The sequence below is a fragment of the Ambystoma mexicanum genome, chromosome 14 (genome assembly GCF_040938575.1).
Source record: "Ambystoma mexicanum isolate Mex_15411 chromosome 14, UKY_AmexF1_1, whole genome shotgun sequence".
NCBI lineage: Eukaryota > Metazoa > Chordata > Amphibia > Caudata > Ambystomatidae > Ambystoma > Ambystoma mexicanum.
The window spans coordinates 47,497,131-47,518,624 of NC_090940.1; the positions used below are offsets into that span (position 1 = coordinate 47,497,131).

General features: G+C 48.7%; 1 protein-coding gene and 1 long non-coding RNA gene across 4 annotated transcripts in view; one reads left to right on the forward strand and one right to left on the reverse strand.

The window, feature by feature from the left end:
- The window catches only part of PRKD1 (protein kinase D1), a 1,050,331-nt gene that overhangs the window by 54,714 nt on the left and 974,123 nt on the right, over positions 1-21,494 (forward strand). The gene's annotated exons all lie outside the window — the stretch shown is intronic.
- LOC138527239 (uncharacterized) lies at positions 7,129-21,301 on the reverse strand. Its single transcript, XR_011283819.1, has 3 exons — positions 21,243-21,301; positions 8,621-8,697; positions 7,129-7,241 (listed from the first exon to the last, which is right to left on the reverse strand). It is a non-coding gene; the product is annotated as an uncharacterized lncRNA (long non-coding RNA).

Here is a 21,494-nt window from a genome sequence, read left to right on the forward strand (position 1 = left end):
TATACAAAATGACAAAACGTATATTAGTTTAATCCAATTATTTATTTGGGAGCCCAACGCGTTTCGTGAATTGGTTCACTTCTTCGGGGGCAATTTTCATAATTTTCAAAATGTTAAAACTTTTCAAACAATCTCTGAAAAACATAACATTCAAATAAATCTGCATTAGAACAAATCATCTCAATGCAGAATATCTTATATACTATTACAAAGATAATCAAGCCATTCATATCATAATGCCTAATTTTGTAGATAAAGATCCAAAAAGAAACCCATATCACGCTCATTCATTTGTTCCTTACTAATAGTCATAGACACACTGTGTCCTGTCTGTACAAAAAAGTCCATCACAAGGTGAATCACATATAATGTCTATTTGGTATGTTGTGTTAAACCCAATAGTCAATAAAGTAATTGCTGTCACGAATAGGGCATGTCAATATTCCAAGAGAACATTTACCTATGGTTTAGATTATATCAGTCATCAAAAAGATAGTTTTGCATCATAGAGAAGGTGGGAAGTAGATCCTCTGTCTATTCGCGTCAGAATATGCTATTCTATAGGACCTCAGAATAAGACCCCAAGGTTGTGGTATGGGACATAGTTAACGGTCTCTGCTTGTCTGCGTTCCTCCATGGTCCTTGCCTCCTGGGAAAATGTTATCCTGTATGTTGTGGCACCGTTCTCGGATCTAATCTTTCCCATGCCAACATAGGGAGTTAAATTAAAGGCGCTTACATTCTTTTATATAGTTTTCATTGCATAGACATTTGGGGAATGTTTTGGGTTGGCATGATGGCAAACGGCAAATGTGCATACATGAATACACATCTGCTTGAGTGATATGTTTTTATTCCCTCCTTTTTATGTTTCTGGCATTGTGATTTGCTGACAGGTGAACATTATCCCTGCTCTGTAGCTGCAGTTGGGTGCTTCTGCTGTCAATTTAATGTAAAGAGTCCCAAATGTCTGATGCTTAACAGAGCAATGTTCGTTTTTGTTTGGTTAACAAGTAACCTTTAACTAACTTACAAAAACAATACAATGCAGAAAAAGAAACAATTCAGAATTACAGTTCAAAATTCAAAGCTAAAATTCAGAGTTAAAATTACAATTCAGAATAAAAGCTTGATAAAAGAAAAAAACATGAACATAAAATAATTAATCATAATTCAATAGTTTCAAAATATCTTGTTATAGGTGCCAAAACCTCTTTTAGAAAGTGAGTTGCAGCAGTCATCCAATTGTTACAACCATACGAGTTCATAATGAGTTGCCCCACTCTCTCAATCGAGACCTGGTAATGATTTTGAAGGAGATGCCCAAAGTAAACCATGCACCTCCCCTCCAGGGCCCTGCAGTGGAGTAGAATATGGCGCAGGGTTTCCACCTCATCTGTTCGGAAGAAGGAGTAAAATCGGCACAACGTCAAGGACCTTGGAACTTTGTTTCTAGCACCCATCATTTTGTTGGTCTGGAGCAGGTTTAGGCACAAACGCATCACCCTAGTATGTCAAGTATATCACATGGGCAGTCCAGCTCTGAAAGAACAGATCCATTGACCTTGTTCGTTCTCGTAGAGGGGCCCCTATGACTCATTTTTGATTGTTTAAGGCCTTAGGGTCATCCAGACATGGACCCCTTGCTCACTGTGCTGAGCGAGGCACAGCTCCGCTTCACTGATACAGCCCGACTAGGCTGAAACACATGTAGGCGTTGCTGGGGGGGGGGCTCAGGGGGCTGTAGCCCCTGATCTCTTGGCTCTAGCCCCAGATAGAATCTCAGGAGCTACAGCCAAAAGACTAGCTAGCCCCCAGTCCCGACAGTTCCGACATTAGCGTAGCCCCGGGTCTTTTCCAGACCTAGCAACACCCTTATGTCTGGGGTTTCTGTTGGTACTCTTGTTCAGAGAGGAATTGCCATAGCATGTCGGTGCTGGACTGCCCATGTGGGCGAGACAAAGACTGATATGTAAATGGATATTTCTCCTCTGTGAAAGGTACAGTGAGCAAAAGTGTGGCTGCGGACTCCCGAGTTTCCCAAAGAACAGGTCAATTGGCCTTGTTTGTTCTCGTAGAGGGGCGCCTATCACTCAGTTTTCATTGTTTAAGGGACTTAGGTTTAGTCACCCTAAGTTTCCTAGGGTCATCCAGACATGGACCCCTTGCTCACTATGCTCAGAGAGGCACAGCTCCACCTCACTGATGAGGCCCAACAAGGCTGAAACACGTGCCTGGGGTTGCTGTTGGTACTCTTGTTCAGAGAGGAATTGCCATAGCATGTCGGTGCTGGACTGCCCATGTGGGCGGGACAAAGACTGATATGCAAATGGATATTTCCCTTCTGTGAAAGGTACAGTGAGCTAAAGTGTGGCTGCGGACTCTCGAGTGGGTACCTTCCCTAAGAACGGGTCAGTGGGCCGTGTTAGTTCTCAAAGCGGGGCGCCTGTGACTTATTTTTTGGCCATATGAATTACAAAAGCATTATTATAATTATTATTATTATATCTTCAAACAGATGTATGCCTCTTTAACTCATTGATTGCCATTTCAAGGACTACACATGTACATTTTTGCCAAATGCTTGTATTGCCTAGTTGAATAGCACCATACTTTGTTTTGAATTGTGGTTCTTTTTTTACACAAAGTTGTTTGTTACGCACGCAGTGTGTGCTATATTCATTTAGCAGGTAATATGGAGCCTCATTTGCAAGTCAAATCCTACGCATTTGTTATGGTGCCTCCATCTACAATTGAAATGTGGGAGCATATTGTCGTGTTGCTATAGTGTAACATTCTCAGAAATCGTGCATTAAATTAACTTCAAGATAACGTGTAAAAGTAGACCGGAAAAACCCTCTCTAAGCGGAAACAGATAGGCCGTGAAATCACACCCCCAGCAATGGAAATAGTCAAAGTAAATGGCGAAACCCTGCTTCATGAGCAATGCACCTAAAGCAGGGACAGCATACAAATGGAATAGCTGTGAGCGCTCGTTCTTCTCAAGCATGACAACGGTTTAAAAACAGAAAATACGTCACCATTGCCGTCGCATTGCAATCTTGTTTACAAAAACCTACTGGGTACGGCGATTGCTCATGGGAATTGTCTACATATAGAAAATATATGGGTTAGTCCTTCCATAGGTTATGCTACCGTCTGATGGCTCCACCTGGGACCATCTCTGGATTGATAAAGAGAGAATACATGTCTTCTTTAAAGCCGACTATTGGCTAATGCAACATATACTGGGTGGCCCCTTAAGAGTTTTCATTGGTCGACAGCTTGCTCACCAACCTTGGGAATGACAGGTCATCAGCACATGAACTAAAAATGAGATTAGGGGTGAGAATTCCAAGACCTGCCTTCTTCCAATTAATTAAGACACTAAGCCTTATCCCCAGGCCACGAACCAAAATGTTCCTTTGAATTTGACCTTGTTAGGCGCCTTGATTCTGAGAACATGTGGGGAAGTGAGGCAGATGCCGGGTCGCGTCTGGCTCTAATGAAACGAGACTGGTTTGGAATTATGGGTCACCGATGAGGAGACCATGCTCTGAAATATTCTGTCCTGTATTTATTGAGATGTTAGCTAATATGAATGCAAGTGTTATTACTTTTCCAACCACTAGGGACTTGCTTGATCCATTCTTCATGAGGATCTAATGTATAATTGGTCGGCACCTGGCATTCAAAGGTTGTTTGTTCTTTAATTAGACTGAGAGATACATGTCTTATGCCTTGTGAATCCTTATCTCATGGTCTCTTCTGGACCGTTCCAGCCCTGCCTTAATTCTTCCATATCCTAGAAGAGGGGCCGTGCAGCCATTCCCTGTACACCGCACGACTCTGTACTTCCGTGGATTCAGCAGTTTGAGTTTTCACAAAGCTTCGAGACCCCTATTCATTTCAATGCATGTTACAACTTCAATTTTTACAAAGATGGCAGCCTTTTGCTATTGCGCTCCAACGTTAGTAAACTATCTAATGTATATTGTTTGTGTTGCGTTTCCGCTTGTACATTCCTGGTGTTATATCCTTTGTGTCTAAATGCACGTTTGACCTAATACCTGTGTTTCTTCATGGTGAGTGCGTATTTGCTTCGTGTCTATTACGTGCGCGTATGTCAGGCTAACAGCAGGTTGGTTTACTCTTGCCATCTTCAGTTTCATCAGTTCCAGCTCTTCCTGTATTGATCCGGGATAAGGCCAGTACGGTCGCCTTAGTGCATAGCATTTCTCTCCTTGGCGATATTGGGGTGGGGGAGGGGCAGTTGCCATTAATGACGTATTCATCTGTCTCGCGACAAGTGAAGAGGCAGAAACATCCCTGGAGGAAACTCCTGGGAATAAACGTGGCAACACACATAGTAACATCAGTTTTAGGGCCCATTACTGAATTCACACAACGGTCTGTAATATTAATATTGGACTGCTGGCGGAGTCTAGCACCATAAGGTAGAGATGGCACGGGGTTCATGTTGAAGGCAACTTAAGACCCTTGCCCCACATCCTATGCTCCCCGGGCACACCACCCCTGCGGCTTAAGAGCCCATAAGCAGGTGGGCAGGGGTAGATGCAGGAATAAATGCAAGGGGTAGCACCTAAATGTCGGCTTCCATTATAGCGCAGATTTGCTGCTATATCAGAGGCGCCCAAAGATCCATCAAGCATCCACCTCCACCACTGAGGCCCAAAATGCTGTCCACGCCACACAGGTAAATTGGCTTTCCCTGTAGAAACAATATCGGATAGAGCCTAAACCTGACGCAAAACCTTGGCATGGCCTTCCCTACCCTATCCTCCAGGGGTTCAGCGAGAAGCCGTCTTAATCCCCCGGTGGGCAGAGAGTTCACCTGATGCCCCCCTTTACCTGGAAGCAGCACCTGAAGCTACAAGAGAGAAAGGGGGGAAGACAGGACTATGCAGATAACTCACAGAGGCTCATAGCCGGAGCCCTAGCACCCAGCTAGCTCCCAGCGCACCCCAATAAGGCTTCTAGCAGGGGGCAAAGCTTTACGCAGGCCAGGTTCAGGCACTTGTTTAGGGGGCTCACAGGCGGGGGTCATCCAGTTTGCCTGTATATAGAATAGAGTGGTCTTCTAGGTGAGCGGTTGGGTTTAGGCTGCCCTGGGCCAGGATTGCCCAAACCCATCCAGCTCCTTTAAGCCGCCAGAGCTGGTGCAGGGTCCCTGAAGCGCTAGCTGGGGAAGGCCCACTACAGCCTTCCTCTGCCCATGGAGATACATGCCAGCACAGGCTTTGCACATTGGGTGCTATTGGTCCTCTTCCTGGGTTCAAGTGCTCCCTAGTTTTGCAGACGGGGAGCATAAGCCGGGCATTCACCCACTTAGGTGACTGGATGTGGTCAAATGTTGGGGGGCTGGCCCCCAGCATTAGCCGACACGCCACTGGCAGTGCTGCATCAAAGTTTAGATAAAATACCCCATCAACCGACAAAACAATCACAACGGCGAATAAACCTGATGCGCAAAGGCCGCTTTGATGCCATCCACCCTGGGGATAAGCGCCTAGAAGCGGCCATAGTGGGACTCAGTGCTGGACTAAGACCAACGCAAATACATGAATGACTGGCACAGGCGCCCATAACCTGGGCGCCCTGTGTGATTGCCACAGGGTCTTGTGAACGTGTACTTACTTTACATGGCTGTAGCACTCTATTTGTCCCTTTCGCGACTAAGGATGGGGGCAAAAGGCGCGAAATGAACAAGATTCAGAAATGTGAGAATTCTGGGTAATATTTGCCCGCTCCGCCAATTTCATTTGTGGAGGTTGTGCCACCCAAAATCTTGACTGTTGCTCGAAATTTCCCTTTTTGCCTGATATTTTGGGCAAAAGCTATTTTTCTTTTCGTCTGAAATGTTGGCATATTATGAGGCTGCAAATCTTTTCGGACCCCTAATTGCCCAACATTTCGAGAAAAAAAGACATTTCGGGCAAAACGCCAAATGTTTCTGAGAGCAGCGAATCGGGAAACATCTGTCGACAAAGCAACATTTTAAGGTCCATTTTGACCATGTTGTTTTGCCGGTGGGTAATTTGGCCCACCCGACTCATGAGTTTTGCAGGTGCGACCGTGCGACCCCTGGATGTCCTCCTAATACCATTCTGCTTAATCCTGGATGGGGGAGGGATTGATTTGGGAATCTAGACAAACCTTGTTGTCTTCTTGAGAACACCACACCGTCCCTAGCACCCTGCCTCTGATACACCCCCGTAAGTGCAGGAATATTCGTCCAGTTTACATAGGAACGTATAGGGGCCCAGCCGCAATGGTCCCTGGGTGGCCCCAGAGGTGCTTGTCAGCTGCTTGCTTTTAAAGTTTAGTAGAGCTGCAGGGCAGGGAAGCGGCCCCCCACAGGCCTGCCCGCGATCAGTGGCATGGACCATGCTACTCTGCCATGGGCGAAAGTGCGAGATTTATATAGCGCTTACGCTTGCTCGAGCGCTGTACATAGAACATATGTACACACATCACCGTCCTCTCAACTCATGTATCGACCATGGAAGGCTACAATGCTTAGATGGCCTAGCATGGATTCGAACCTGTGGCCTGCAGGTCACACATAGAACGCAGCAGCCAGCGCTCAACCCCCTCAGCTATCTTAAGTACATTTCCATCTGATGAAGCATTTTGTATCTGTTTCCATGCCAATGGAGTGAGCAAGTGACATGTAGCCGAGCAAGCCGTTGTAGAGGTTTGCTCCAGGGAGGTGGGCTGCAACATCCTGGCATTCCGCTGGGAACAGGTGCCAGCTGAAAAGCAAAACCATCCGCCATTTTGGAGATGTGTTTCGCCTCCCCTTCAGCCTTTTGATGTCCCCCACCAATGCTGGATAGTTCCGAGGTATATTGTTGTTTCGCATGACCCAGCACATCTTTTCTGTCCGGCACCATCACTCGCCGAACACATGGGGGACTGGAAGGAAAAACACAGAACACGGAAGAGATTCTGAAAAAACAGATGCGTGATAACAGCACAGGTGAAGCAACATTCCTAGACTCCGTAGAAAGTTTGGGACTGTTAGTTCAATGCTTCTGGGATAAACAGCACAAATGACAAAACAGAGAAGGGGCAGGGTGGGATAATACTCACCTTTGTGCCATTATAAGAATCACAACTGTCCACCGACACAGGTAGTGTGGCTCAGGGGCAACGAGCTCGTCCAAGACGACGCAGAGCAACACAGGTTCGAATCCCGGGTCCAAGTTTTGAAACCTCTTTTGCATTAAGCGCAATATAAAAAAAAATGATAAAACCAATTATTGCAACTTATTAGGACCAATATGTTTTCTATGCCATGGCACAGAGGCCGTTAATAACCAAACAGGCAGAAACACGTGTCTAGGGCTGCTGTTGGTACTCTTGTTCAGAGGAGAATTTCATGACATTTCAGTGATGGACTGCCCTTGGTTAGTCTATGCCCACTTGCTCGGAACTTCTAGGTTTCCACCCTAATCATAGCACTGAAACAGCCCTTCTGGACTTGAAAATCCAAATGGACAGTATCTGTGACTCAGGCAGCTAAGGCATCCTCCTTCTCTTAGATCGATCAGCTGCCTTTGACCTTGTCGACCACAACACTCTGCGCCAACACCTGAGTCAGCACTTCCATTTCTCTGCTGAAGCCACCTTTTGGATCCACTCGTTTCTCAGCGAACGCACTGCTAGAGTATTCATTGATGAGGCAGCGGCCGATCCCATCCCTGCGCCGTTAGGTGTCCCACAAGCAGGGCTGGCTGTTGCATGGTCTGGAAAAGATACAGGGCTAGGCTAACGTTGAGACTGTCGGAACTCGGGGCTAGCTAGCCTGTTGGTTCTAGCCCCGAGCTTCTATCCGGGGCTACAACCAAAAGACCCAGGGCTCTAGCCCACTCAGCTCCCCAGCAACGCCTCTGCCCACAAGGCTCCTGCCTCTCACCCACACTTTACAATATATACACTAAGTCACTTTTCAATCTCCTGGATGCACTGGGGATCATTTACACAACACCCAAATACTTTGCGCCATCACAGGCAATTACTCCCGTGATACCATAACAATCAACACAGTGTAAAGCACTATTCGAAATTGGATGGCCACAAACAACCTTTGTCTAAACAAAGATAAAACTGAGCTCCTTATTGTGGGCTCCCCCTTCTGGCTAAAAAAACCTTGAACCCTCCTTCACCACCTGGTGCATCGATGGTACCTCCATCCCAGTCCTGAAACGGGTCAAAGCTCTGGGGGGCCACCTGGAAGCGGAGCAAACCATGGCCAGGCATATCAATGCACTATTCTGCCCCTGCCTACATGCCCAGGCTCGTCTCCCCAAGCAGACATTTCCTGTCACCAAGCAATTGCCTCACACTCGCATGAGCACGCATCCTCTCCTAACTGGATTAATGTAACATTCTCCTCATGGGCACCTCAGCCTCCAATCTGGCTAAACTTCAACTGTTGCAGAACAAAGCCCTGTGCGCCACCCTCAGTCTGAAACTATCTGACCACTTCTCGGCAACCAGACGTGTGGTCCACTGGCTGCCTATCAAAGCACGGGGTCACTTTAAAAGCCTAACTCTTGCTCACAGATGCATCCAGAAAGAGGTGCCCCCTTACCTGAATAACAGTCGCTCCCAGAAAGTTCTGGGGCGCTCGCTACGATCCAGCTCCCGTATCTCTCTGACTGCCCCTCGCTACAAGAGCAAAAAAGGAGGTGTCAGCTTTGTGGTTACCGCAGCAACATTCTGGAACACTTGGTACCCAGTCAATTCATCTAAAACATTACATTACAGAGTGATACATTTCACCGTGGTTTATAACACCCAAAAAACACAGCAAACATTAAATAAATGTATAAAGCGCAGTGGGGTAAGGGGTTGTGCTCTGAGACCCCCAACCGGCCCATAGAGCCGGGGTTTGCTCAGAAGCACTTTAAGACAAGATTGCAGCACCTGTGAGATGGATGGGAGGTGCAGATTAATTCTCCATCACCAAATCAATAATGACAACTCGACGGTTTGGCAAAGGGAGTCCGTTTAATGACAAGTACAAAAACGGGGAGTCTCATGAATATCAGCAGATGCGTGATCTTCTCTCTCTCTTCACAACTCCCACGAACTTCATAAAAAACACATCATTTATACTAAAAACTCGTCATCACTGATGTTTAACGCTTAAAAGTTGGCATGCAATTCTATTGGTTTAGGAAAAGAAACTTTAATATAGGTACTATATCTGTATATGGTAACGGAGTAAGGGGATTGGGCAAACATTGTCAGGTGGGGCATCTAAGCCCTACCTTAAAATGGCTATTTGTGGACGTCACTAAAAGTACGATGTCGCATTGGTTCTACTAACTATTGGACCCTAGATTACGTGGTGGTCCATTGTGATTCGGTTGGCACCAACCCCACTCATACTTTTCCACTTTGCTTAGCAGCACGCAGAATGGTCGGCCAGGTGCTGGGTGCCCCTTAGCTCCCTCGGCCTTCCTCCAATTACTGTTACAAATCAATCATCACTTTAGTGGCCATGTGTCAATTATTTCACAGTGGTTGGCCTCGAGACTGCATCTCCTGTCTGGAAAAGTTCTGATATCTTCTCATGGCCTGCTGCCATGCGTAGGTGTGAAAGTCACGCTTCTTCTTGCTCGGCTGGTCACGTGATTCAGACACCGTGAATTTGCCTCTTCTCCACATTTGTGTATTTGATTTTCGTTTCACCCACCACCTGCCTTCGGTTTCTTATCTTGACCTTTCAGAGCAGGATATCCTGTTCTTTGCTTCAATTAATTGTAGCTACTGTTCGTCCATCTTGACTGATACGACCTTGGGCTTCCTGGCACGATTTGCCTCTGCTGAGTTTCGTTTCTGCCGCTTATTCTTGATTTTGCTAAATATGAAACTCTCCTCGTGTGGCCTCTAGTAACCTTTGGGTTGATTCTGCTTTTTGTGCAAAGTGGAAATATACATATATAATGTGCTTCATTGAGGTAGATATGTATAGGTGGCGCTTGCCGCACTATCCTTCTACTAAGCATAGCAAGCTGCACAATTTTCGTAGCTTTCTTGCGGTTCCAAGCATATATACACGCGTAAACTGGTTGAATATCTTCATCATGTTCATGGCTTAAGATTTTTACATTTGACATCGTCCTTTCATTTTGGGTTCATGATGTCCTTTATTCATGGCGTTTCGTCTCTTTTCATCATTCTCAGGTTGTCATATCTTCTATATGTGAGTCAATCCAGGCCCTCGTGGCATCACCATTCGTCTTCCATTAAGACCTTTTTGGCTTCTTCAGGGACTGTACTCAGACGATCTTCATTTGGTTTTATTTGTTGATATGGTTTTCTCAATGGGTACCTTACTGTCCATGGTTTCCTTGGCATCAGTACTTCAATGGGCATCGTTTTTCTGATAGGTACTGGACAGAGCCCCACCGCAGCTCTCTGCTGGTTTATTTGCTCATCATACATCACATATTTCGGCGTTAACGTTCCTGGTACTTCAAAATGGACGGTTGGCGTGCAGGCTGTACTTGGGACCTCCTCTACAGGGTTCAAATGGGTCAAGATGGCGTTGGCCTGGCGTTATAAGGGTGATTTGACTGAAATAAAATGTACCACTCTGTAATATCCGTCGGTAAAATCGCAATTAATCGAGCACTCTCCCTGCAGCCATCAGAAATGAACAATCATACAAGGCGTTCAAAAAGCTTGTAAAACATGGCTATTTGAGTAGTGCGAATAATGATTTGTATTAAATGTAACTTGTCTGCTGTCTTACTGTACCAAATGCTGTGATACCCCTGGGGTGGGCCGTTATATAAAATGTTATAAATACATAAAATAGACTGATATGCCAAATGGATATAGTGGGGTGGCGCGTGGCAGTAGTAGACTCTCGTGAGTGTGTCCTCATCCCGCAGAAAAGGTTATTAGGGTTTGCCCAATCTCAGTGGCCAGGGGGGGTCATGGCACCACTTCCTGGGTAACAGTCTCTGCTGACCTCTTCTTGAGGGCATGCAAAGGGTCTGGTTTCGGAGTCCTTGTCCTCAACTTTCCTGACACAGTCCCACAGGGCGTTATTTCCAAGTAACGGGTCGAAGCCCCCGCATGACTCTGCCCAGGTGGGGCTGAGCCTTATGGCAAGAGAAGAGGAAAAGGCGGGATTTAAGGACCCCTGAACTCTGCTTGACATCCGGAAGTGAAAGGGGAGCTTATGGGAGAGAGGGCCGCTCTCACCTCCATCCTGAGGGCTGAAGACTGGCAGCTGCCAAGCAGGGTGTGCAGCCTTTTCTCCCTGGCGCCACTCCTGCAGACGCTGTGTGGTGTGTATTACATTCTAGACACTGGGCAATGCAATCTAATCAAGTAAGGCGAGTAGAGACCGCCAAGAAAAGCTCCAACGCGAAGCTATTAAGATGCTGGTAGAATTCAAGTTCATGGGGGGTGGGGGGCGTGACCTATGGGTGACCCGGCTGGTCTTGTGCCCAAAGTGGGAACTATTGATCAGAAGGTTTAATACATTTCGGGACACTCAATTCTGTCACCGAAGCAAATGGACCATTCAAGTTTCCTGGACTGGAGGATTTGGGTAAATTTATTTTTAAAAAGTTGATAAAAAGTACCCTTTTTCTCCTTTGCCCAAAAAAACTCCTAGAAAGCGAGGATGCCCATTCATCAAAAGGTCCGCAAATGCCTGGGGTTATGATATATGTCATTTATAACGTGCTTAATAACCAGATGTTTCTAAGCGCAGACCCGGGGATTGAGCCTGTGGTGCTCCGTGTCGTCTTGCTTCCAAGGCGAGCACGTTGCCCCTGAGCTATCTTCCCAAGACTTGAATGGGGCTGGTGGCCACCTCTGGAGTGGAAGCAGGAACCAGTCCAGTTGCACCCCATTGGGCCTGCAACCTCGGGTGCCCCAGATGTTTTGGACTACAACTCCCATCAGGCTTAGCAGCATAGTCAATAGCCACGGTTCCTGGGAGTTGTATGTAGAATATGTGTGGAGCCGCAGGCTGCGGACCCCCGATGATCGCCCCTCATCCTTTGCGAGCTGCCTGCATTCCTGACATCCACACATTACCAGCGCGCCCTTTTAAATTCCCCCAAAATCTGTTTGTTGTGAACAAACGTATGTTTCTGATGCTCATGGGCCGTGATGGGCAGTGCTTATTTGTTTAACCCTTTATGAATAACCCACAATGATCACGCACATTCGCATTATTTTGTAATCGCCAATTTTCTACCCGAGATATATGTTCTGTCTTCCGCAGCTTTTCCTCTATATGGCGGCCCAGTATGAATGGTCCATATGCACTTGCGCCCAGGCAGAGGCCTAGCCAGGATTCTCTAACAAGTGGGGCCTGAAGCGAATGTAGTTGGGCCCACCGCAGGGACATTTACAGCTGGAAATGCCCACACACCGCTGCAGAGTGGGCATTTACAGCTTTTGGTTGGGCCTGGTGCGCTCAGGCCCTGCCCTGTCTACGCCTCTGCGCCCAGGATGATGTACCAGCATGTGTGCACATGGATATGCCCTCAGGCTCTGTACACTCTAAAGAGAAGAGCATCCGATCATCACATATGCCCGTCATGTGCCCCATTAGGAATTCCACACATGTGTTTGCCTGACATCCCTACCTATAGGCACCCCTACATTGATGCCAGTATACGCTTCCTGTCCACTTCTCCATTATCCACCACCCTCATTCCTCCCAATAAGCTCATTCCTTGGTACGCCATTATGCATTCCTCAGAAGTCTGTCCATAATGAAGAACCCACATTCCTGCCATTATGCCTTTCCCTCATATATGTCATTGTGCATTCCTAATAAGTCTGTCCATTATGCATTCCTTGTGCCTGTCCATAGTGCACAACCCACATTCCTGCCATTATGCCTTTACCTAATATATGTAATTGTGCATTCCAAATAAGTCTGTCCATTATGCATTCCTTGTGCCTGTCCATTGTACACAATCCACATTCCTGCCATTATGCCTTTACCTAATATATGTAATTGTGCATTCCAAATAAGTCTGTCCATTATGCATTCCTTGTGCCTGTCCATTGTACACAATCCACATTCCTGCCATTATGCCTTTACCTAATATATGTAATTGTGCATTCCAAATAAGTCTGTCCATTATGCATTCCTTGTGCCTGTCCATTGTACACAATCCACATTCCTGCCATTATGCCTTTCAATTATATACGTAATTGTGCATTCCTAATAAGTCTGTCCATTATGCATTCCTAGTGTCTGTCCATTATGCACAACCCACATTACTGCCATTATGCCTTTCCCTTATATAAGTCACTGTGCATTCCCAATAAGCCTGTCTATTGTGCATTCCTCTTGTCTGTCCATTGTGCACAACCCAAATTCCTGCCATCATGTCTTTCCATTATATATGTCATTGTGCATTCCTAATAAGTCTGTCTATTATGCATTCCTCTTGTCTGTCCATTATGTACAACCCCCATTGCTGCCAGACTGCTTTTCCTTTATATATGTCATTGTGCATTCCTAATAAATCTGTCTATTATGCATTAATCTTGTCTGTCCATTATGCACAATCCAAATTCCTGCCATTATTCCTTTCCCTTATATATGTCATATCCCCCCCCCCCGCACTTACCCTCCTTCCCCTTCCCATGCACTTGCGCGATCTGAATGACATCTGGCCTCCTAGGATTGCAGACCAAATTGCCAGAGTCCACTGGGGCGACAAATTTTCTAGCGAATCTAACATCTTTTGTGGCGTCCCCCAGGGAGCCAGTCTCTCGTCCCTTCTTTTCAACTTTTCAACCTATATATACGCCTCCTGTGTGAGGTTTTAGATAACATCAATGCCTTTTTCAGGAACTATGCTCATGAACTCAGCTGGTAGTGGAACTGAGCAGAGACCACGTAAAAAACAATGAAATGGTCAATGCACTATACAACATCATCGAACAATGGATGGGTCATAGCTGGATGTGTTTGAAGGGGAAATAAATGAGCTGATGGTATTTGGGTCCAAACGGGCCAGGGCTAAACTATCATCCAGCGATGATGCCTTCATGATCAAAGAGTCCCACATCCAAGTAATGACTAGCGTAAAAACCCTGGGCATGACGCCAGAAGCCTCCCTGTGCTCAGACGCCCAAACTTCCTATGTCAACAAAAATTGCTCACACTACTTCATACTGCTAAAAGCCATCAGACCTGTTCTAAGTGAACATAACAGTGCTACCATTGCCAGAGCGACCATTTTATCTAGATTGGACTATGCTAATGCCCTACTACTGGGGGCCAGTAAACAATGCCTGACACAACTCCAGCATATTCAGAACCACGCTGTCCGGATAATTAAGCGTAAAAGCAAAAAGTGACCATATCAGTGAGTCACGAAAGGAATTGCACTGGCTTAGGGTCGAAGACTGTGTAATCTTTAAATCTATGACAATCATGCACAAGTGGCTATACGGTAAAGCCCCGGTGTACCTGAAGTCCAAGATCGTGGCCTACACCCCAACCCGTACCCTTAGATCCGAGACGCAAGGACTTGTTACAACAAACCTTCATAGGAAAACAAATGGGTTAGGTAAAGCCTTCCCCAATCGAGCAGATCAGCAATGGAATAAACTGCCATTGAGCTTGAGATCCAAATCAAACCTCCTCAGATTCCGAAAGCAATTAAAAACCTTCCTATTCAAATGAACTAGACATCCCTGAGTAGTACTTGTCCTTCTCTGCGTCTTGACACCCCAAGTGTCTCGTGTTCTGTCCATTATGTAGTCAACTGTTATGTGTAAGTTAACATCCTTGTGTCTGTCCATTATGTACAACCAGGTTCCTGCCAATATGCTTTTCCCTTATATATGTCTTTCTGCATTCCTAATAAGTCTGTCTATTATACATTCCTTGTGTCTGCCCATTATGCACAACCCAAATTCATGCCATTATGCCTTTCCTTACATATGTCATTGTGCATTCCTAATAAGGCTGTCCATCATGCATTCCTTGTGCCTGTCCATTGTGTGCAACCCACTTTCCTGCCAGTATGCGTTTCCCTTATATATGTCATTGTGCATTCCTCATAAGTATGTCCACTATGCATTCCTCGTGTTTGTCCATTATGCACAACCCACCTTCCTGCCATTATGCCTTTGTCTTGTATATGTCATTGTGTATTCCTAATACGTCTGTCCTCAATGCACAACCCACATTCCTGCCATTATGCCTTTCCTTTATATATGCCATTGTGCATTCCGCATTAGACTGTCCATTGTGCACAACCCACATTCCTGACATTATCCCTTCCCCTTATATATGTTGCTGTGCATTTCTAATAGGTGTGTCCATTGTGCATTCCTTGTGTCTGTCCATTATGTCCAACCCACACCCCTGCCATTATACCTTTCCCTTATATAGACCATTCCGCTTTCCCTAGAGATCTACCCACTTTGCATTCCTCGTAGGTCTGTCCATTATGCATTCCTCATGTCAGTCCATTATTCACTACCCATACCCCTGCCATTATGCCCTTCCCTTATGTAGGCCATTATGCATTCCTCATAGGTCTGCCCACTTTGCATTCTTTGTAAGTATGTCCGTTATGCATTCCTCATGTCTGTCCATTATTCACTACCCATACCCCTGCCATTATGCCCTTCCCTTATGTAGGCCATTATGCATTCCTCATAGGTCTGCCCACTTTGCATTCTTCGTAAGTATGTCCGTTATGCATTCCTCATGTCTGTCCATTATTCACTACCCATACCCCTGCCATTATGCCCTTCCCTTATGTAAGCCACTATGCATTCCTCCTATGTCTGTCCACTTTACATTCCTCGTGCACTATCCACACCATTGCCATGCTGCACTTTCCCTATGCATGTCATTAAGAATTCTTCACGCATCTCTCCATTGTGAATTCTTCATTCATCTACCCATTATGCATTGCACATATTTCTGCCTATTGTGCATTCCCCTCATGTATTCTCCAAATCTGCCCATTACAACCGCTAAGCATTTCTCTATTATAAGGTCTCCATATTTAGGTCATAATAAACTTCCTGCAATCTTGACCTTATAAAATCTCTGTGAATTTCCACATTTTGAGTTATCCATGTTTTGGGCATTATAAATGATTCACGTGTTGTGTTTACCTTTACACAGTCTTCATGTGATGCCCAGTATCAATTGCACATGGCAGTTCGCATTTTAAATGGTCCATGTGTTTGATTATACATTTCCTGCACCTTTTATACAGTCTCCCCGTGTCTGTCCATGTTACAGGCTCCACTTCTGCCCATTATGCAGTCTTCCTGTGTCTGTCCATGTTGCAGGCCCCACTTCTGCCCACTATACAGTCTCCCTGTGCCTGACTATGCTGCAGGCCCACTTCTGCCCACTATACAGTCTCCCTGTGCCTGACTATGCTGTAGGCCAACTTCTGCCCACTGCACAGTCTCCCTGTGTCGGCCTATGCAGCAGGCCCACCTCTGCCTTTTATACAGTTTCCCTGTGTCTGTCCATGTTGCAGGCCCCAATTCTTCCCATTATACTTTCTTCCTATTTTTGTCCATGTTGCAGGCCCCACTTCTTCCCATTATACAGTCTTTCCGTGTCTGTCCATGCTGCAGGCCCCACTTCTTCCCATTATACAGTCTTCCTGTATCTGCCCATATTGCAGGCCCCCACTTTTGCACAGTATGCATTCCCAAAGTATGTGTTACTGTAGTAGCCCCACGTATGCGCATTATACAGTCTGCCTGTCTTTCCATCATGCACGCCCCACTTCTGCCCATTATTCATTCTCCCTGTGCATGCCTGTCCACGTTGAAAGCCCGACTTGTGCCCTTATACTCTTTCCCTGTGTCTGCCCATGTTGCAAGCCCCACTTGTGCCCATATACTCTTTCCCTGTGTCTGCCCATGTTGCAAGCCCCACGTGTGCCCATATACTCTTTCCCTGTGTCTGCCCATGTTGCAAGCCCCACGTGTGCCCATATACTCTTTCCCTGTGTCTGCCCCTGTTGCAAGCCCCACGTGTGCCCATTATACTGTTTCCCGGTGCCTGTCCCTTTGCAATTCCCACGTGTGCCCATATACTGTTTCCCTGTGCCTGCCCCTTTGCAATTCCCACGTGTACCCATTATAATCTTTCCCTGTGTCTGCCCCTTTGCAAGCCCCATCTGTGCCCATTATACTGTTTCCCTGTGTCTGCCCCTGTTGCCAGCCCCACCTGTGCCCATTATACTGTTTCCCTGTGTCTGCCCCTGTTGCCAGCCCCACGTGTGGCCATTACACTGTTCCCTTGTGTCTGCCCCTGTTGCCAGCCCCACGTGTGCCCATTATACTGTTCCCCTGTGTCTGCCCCTGTTGCCAGCCCCACGTGTGCCCGTTATACTGTGTCCCTGTGTCTGCCCCTGTTGCCAGCTCCACGTGTGGCCATTACACTGATCCCCTGTGTGTGCCCCTGTTGCCAGCCCCACTTGTGCCCATATACTGTTTCCCTGTGTCTGCCCTTGTTGCCAGCCCCTTGTGTGCCCATTATACTGTTTCCCAGTGCCTGCCCCTTTGTAAGCCCCACGTGTGCCCATATACTGTTCCCCTGTGTCTGCCCCTGTTGCCAGCCCCACGTGTGCCCATTATACTGTTTCCCTGTGTCTGCCCCTGTTGCCAGCCCCACGTGTGGCCATTACACTGTTTCTCTGTGTCTGCCCATGTTACAAGCCCCACGTGTGCCCATGTACTTTTTCCCTGTGTCTGCCCCTGTTGCAAGCCCCACGTGTGCCCATTATACTGTTTCCCGGTGCCTGCCCCTTTGCAATTCCCACGTGTGCCCATATACTGTTTCCCGGTGCCTGCCCCTTTGCAATTCCCACGTGTGCCCATTATACTCTTTCCCTGTGCCTGCCCCTGTTGCCAGCCCCACCTGTGCCCATATAGTGTTTTCCTGTGTCTGCCCCTGTTGCAAGCCCCAAGTGTGCCCTTATACTGTTTTCCTGTGTCTGCCACTGTTGCAAGACCCACGTGTGCCCATTATACTCTTTCCCTGTGGCTGCCCCTGTTGCCAGCCCCACCTGTGCCCATTATACTGTTCCCCTGTGTCTGCTCCTCACTGTTCCCCTGTGTCTGCCCCTGTTGCCAGCCCCACGTGTGCCCTTATACTGTTTCCCTGTGTGTGCCCCTGTTGCCAGCCCCATGTGTGCCCATATACTGTTTTCCTGTGGCTGCCCCTGTTGCCAGCCCCACGTGTGCCCATTATACTCTTTCCCTGTGGCTGCCCCTGTTGCCAGCCCCACCTGTGCCCATTATACTGTTTCCCCGTGTCTGCCCCTTTGCAAGCCCCACGTGTGCCCATTATACTGTTTCCCTGTGTCTGCCCCTGTTGCCAGCCCCACCTGTGCCCATTATACTTTTTCCCTGTGTCTGCCCCTGTTGCAAGCCCCACGTGTGGCCATTACACTGTTCCCTTGTGTCTGCCCCTGTTGCCAGCCCCACGTGTGCCCATTATACTGTTTCCCCGTGTCTGCCCCTGTTGCCAGCCCCACGTGTGGCCATTACACTGATCCCCTGTGTCTGCCCCTGTTGCCAGCCCCACGTGTGCCCATATGCTGTTTCCCTGTGTCTGCCCCTGTTGCCAGCCCCTTGTGTGCCCATTATACTGTTTCCCGGTGCCTGCCCCTTTGCAAGCCCCACGTGTGCCCATATACTGTTCCCCTGTGTCTGCCCCTGTTGCCAGCCCCACGTGTGCCCATTACACTGTTCCCCTGTGTCTGCCCCTGTTGCCAGCCCCACGTGTGCCCATTACACTGTTCCCCTGTGTCTGCCCCTGTTGCCAGCCCCAAGTGTGCCCATTACACTGTTCCCCTGTGTCTGCCCCTGTTGCCAGCCCCACGCGTGCCCATTACACTGTTCCCCTGTGTCTGCCCGTGTTGCCAGCCCCACGCGTGCCCATTACACTGTTTCCCGGTGCCTGCCCCTGTTGCCAGCCCCACGCGTGCCCATATACTCTTTCCCTGTGCCTGCCCCTGTTGCCAGCCCCTCGCGTGCCCATATACTCTTTCCCTGTGCCTGCCCCTGTTGCCAGCCCCACGCGTGCCCATATACTCTTTCCCTGTGGCTGCCCCTGTTGCCAGCCCCACGTGTGCCCATATACTCTTTCCCTGTGCCTGCCCCTGTTGCCAGCTCCACGTGTGCCCATATACTCTTTCCCTGTGCCTGCCACTGTTGCCAGCCCCACGTGTGCCCATATACTCTTTCCCTGTGTCTGCCCCTGTTGCCAGCCCCACGTGTGGCCATTACACTGTTCCCTTGTGTCTGCCCCTGTTGCAAGCCCCACGTGTGCCCATTATACTGTTTCCCGGTGCCTGCCCCTTTGCAATTCCCATGTGTGCCCATATACTGTTTCCCGGTGCCTGCCCCTTTGCAAGCCCCACGTGTGCCCATATACTCTTTCCCTGTGTCTGCCCCTGTTGCTAGCCCCACGTGTGGCCATTACACTGTTCCCTTGTGTCTGCCCCTGTTGCCAGCCCCACGTGTGCCCATATACTCTTTTCCTGTGTCTGCCCCTGTTGCCAGTCCCACGTGTGCCCATATACTCTTTTCCTGTGCCTGCCCCTGTTGCCAGCCCCACCTGTGCTCATATAGTGTTTCCCTGTGTCTGCCCCTGTTGCCAGCCCCACGCGTGCCCATTACACTGTTTCCCTGTGTCTGCCCCTGTTGCCAGCCCCACGTGTGGCCATTACGCTGTTCCCCTGTGTCTGCCCCTGTTGCCAGCCCCACGTGTGCCCATTACACTGTTCCCCTGTGTCTGCCCCTGTTGCCAGCCCCACGTGTGCCCATTACACTGTTTCCCTGTGTATGCCCCTGTTGCCAGCCCCACGTGTGCCAATTACACTGTTCCCCTGTGTCTGCCCCTCACTGTTCCCCTGTGTCTGCCCCTGTTGCCAGCCCCACGTGTGCCCTTATACTGTTTCCCTGTGTCTGCCCCTGTTGCCAGCCCCATGTGTGCCCATATACTGTTTTCCTGTGGCTGCCCCTGTTGCCAGTCCCACGTGTGCCCTTATACTGTTTCCCTGTGTCTGCCCCTGTTGCCAGCCCCATGTGTGCCCATATACTGTTTCCCTGTGTCTGCCCCTGTTGCCAGCCCCACGTGTGCCCATATACTGTTTCCCTGTGTCTGCCCCTGTTGCCAGCCCCACGTGTGCCCATTACACTGTTCCCCTGTGTCTGCCCCTGTTGCCAGCCCCACGTGTGCCTATTACACTGTTCCCGTGTCTGCCCCTCACTGTTCCCCTGTGTCTGCCCCGTTGCCAGCCCCATGTGTGCCCTTATACTGTTTCCCTGTGTCTGCCCCTGTTGCCAGCCCCACGTTTGCCCATATACTGTTTTCCTGTGGCTGCCCCTGTTGCCAGCCCCACGTGTGCCCTTATACTGTTTCCCTGTGTCTGCCCCTGTTGCCAGCCCCACGTGTGCCCATATACTGTTTTCCTGTGTCTGCCCCTGTTGCCAGCCACACGTGTGCCCATATACTGATTCCCTGTGTCTGCCCCTGTTGCCAGCCCCACGTGTGCCCATATACTCTTTCCCTGTGTCTGCCCCTGTTGCCAGCCCCACGTGTGCCCATTATACTGTTTCCCTGCGTCTGCCCCTGTTGCCAGCCCCACGTGTGCCCATATACTCTTTCCCTGCGTCTGCCCCTGTTGCCAGCCCCACGTGTGCCCATATGCTCTTTCCCTGTGTCTGCCCCTGTTGCCAGCCCCACGTGTGCCCATTATACTGTTTCCCTGCGTCTGCCCCTGGCCTGTTGCCAGCCCCACGTGTGCCCATATACTCTTTCCCTGTGTCTGCCCCTGTTGCCAGCCCCACGTGTGCCCATATACTCTTTCCCTGTGTCTGCCCCTGTTGCCAGCCCCACGTGTGCCCATATACTCTTTCCCTGTGTCTGCCCCTGTTGCCAGCCCCACGTGTGCCCATATACTCTTTCCCTGTGTCTGCCCCTGTTGCCAGCCCCACGTGTGCCCATATGCTCTTTCCCTGTGTCTGCCCCTGTTGCCAGCCCCACGTCTGCCCAATGCGCCCATGCTGAACAGCGCCCTTCTGCCCTATAAATTGTGCAAGGCAGGCAGCAGTGGCCCGTTATTTCCCCACCTTCTTCTCCTCCTCCTGTCCCTCCTTCGTCTCCTCCCCCTTTTCTCCTCATCTGCCTCTATCTCCCCTTCCCCATCACTTACTTTTTCTAGTGCCCGCGTCTCTTTTCCTTCTGTCCTCTCCTCTTCTATTCATCTTTGCCCATCCCCTTCCCTCTGTTTTCCCCTTCATCCTTCTCCCCCCCCCCCTCTTCTCCCCTTTCCATCTCTGCCCGCCTGCTTCTCCCCTGGCTCCTCCTCTGCCACCATCCCTTCATTAGACCAACCCCCCCCCCCCCCACAGGGGTCCTCCCGCTCGTCTTTTACACGCCCGCTCATCTTCTCTCCTCGAGTCCC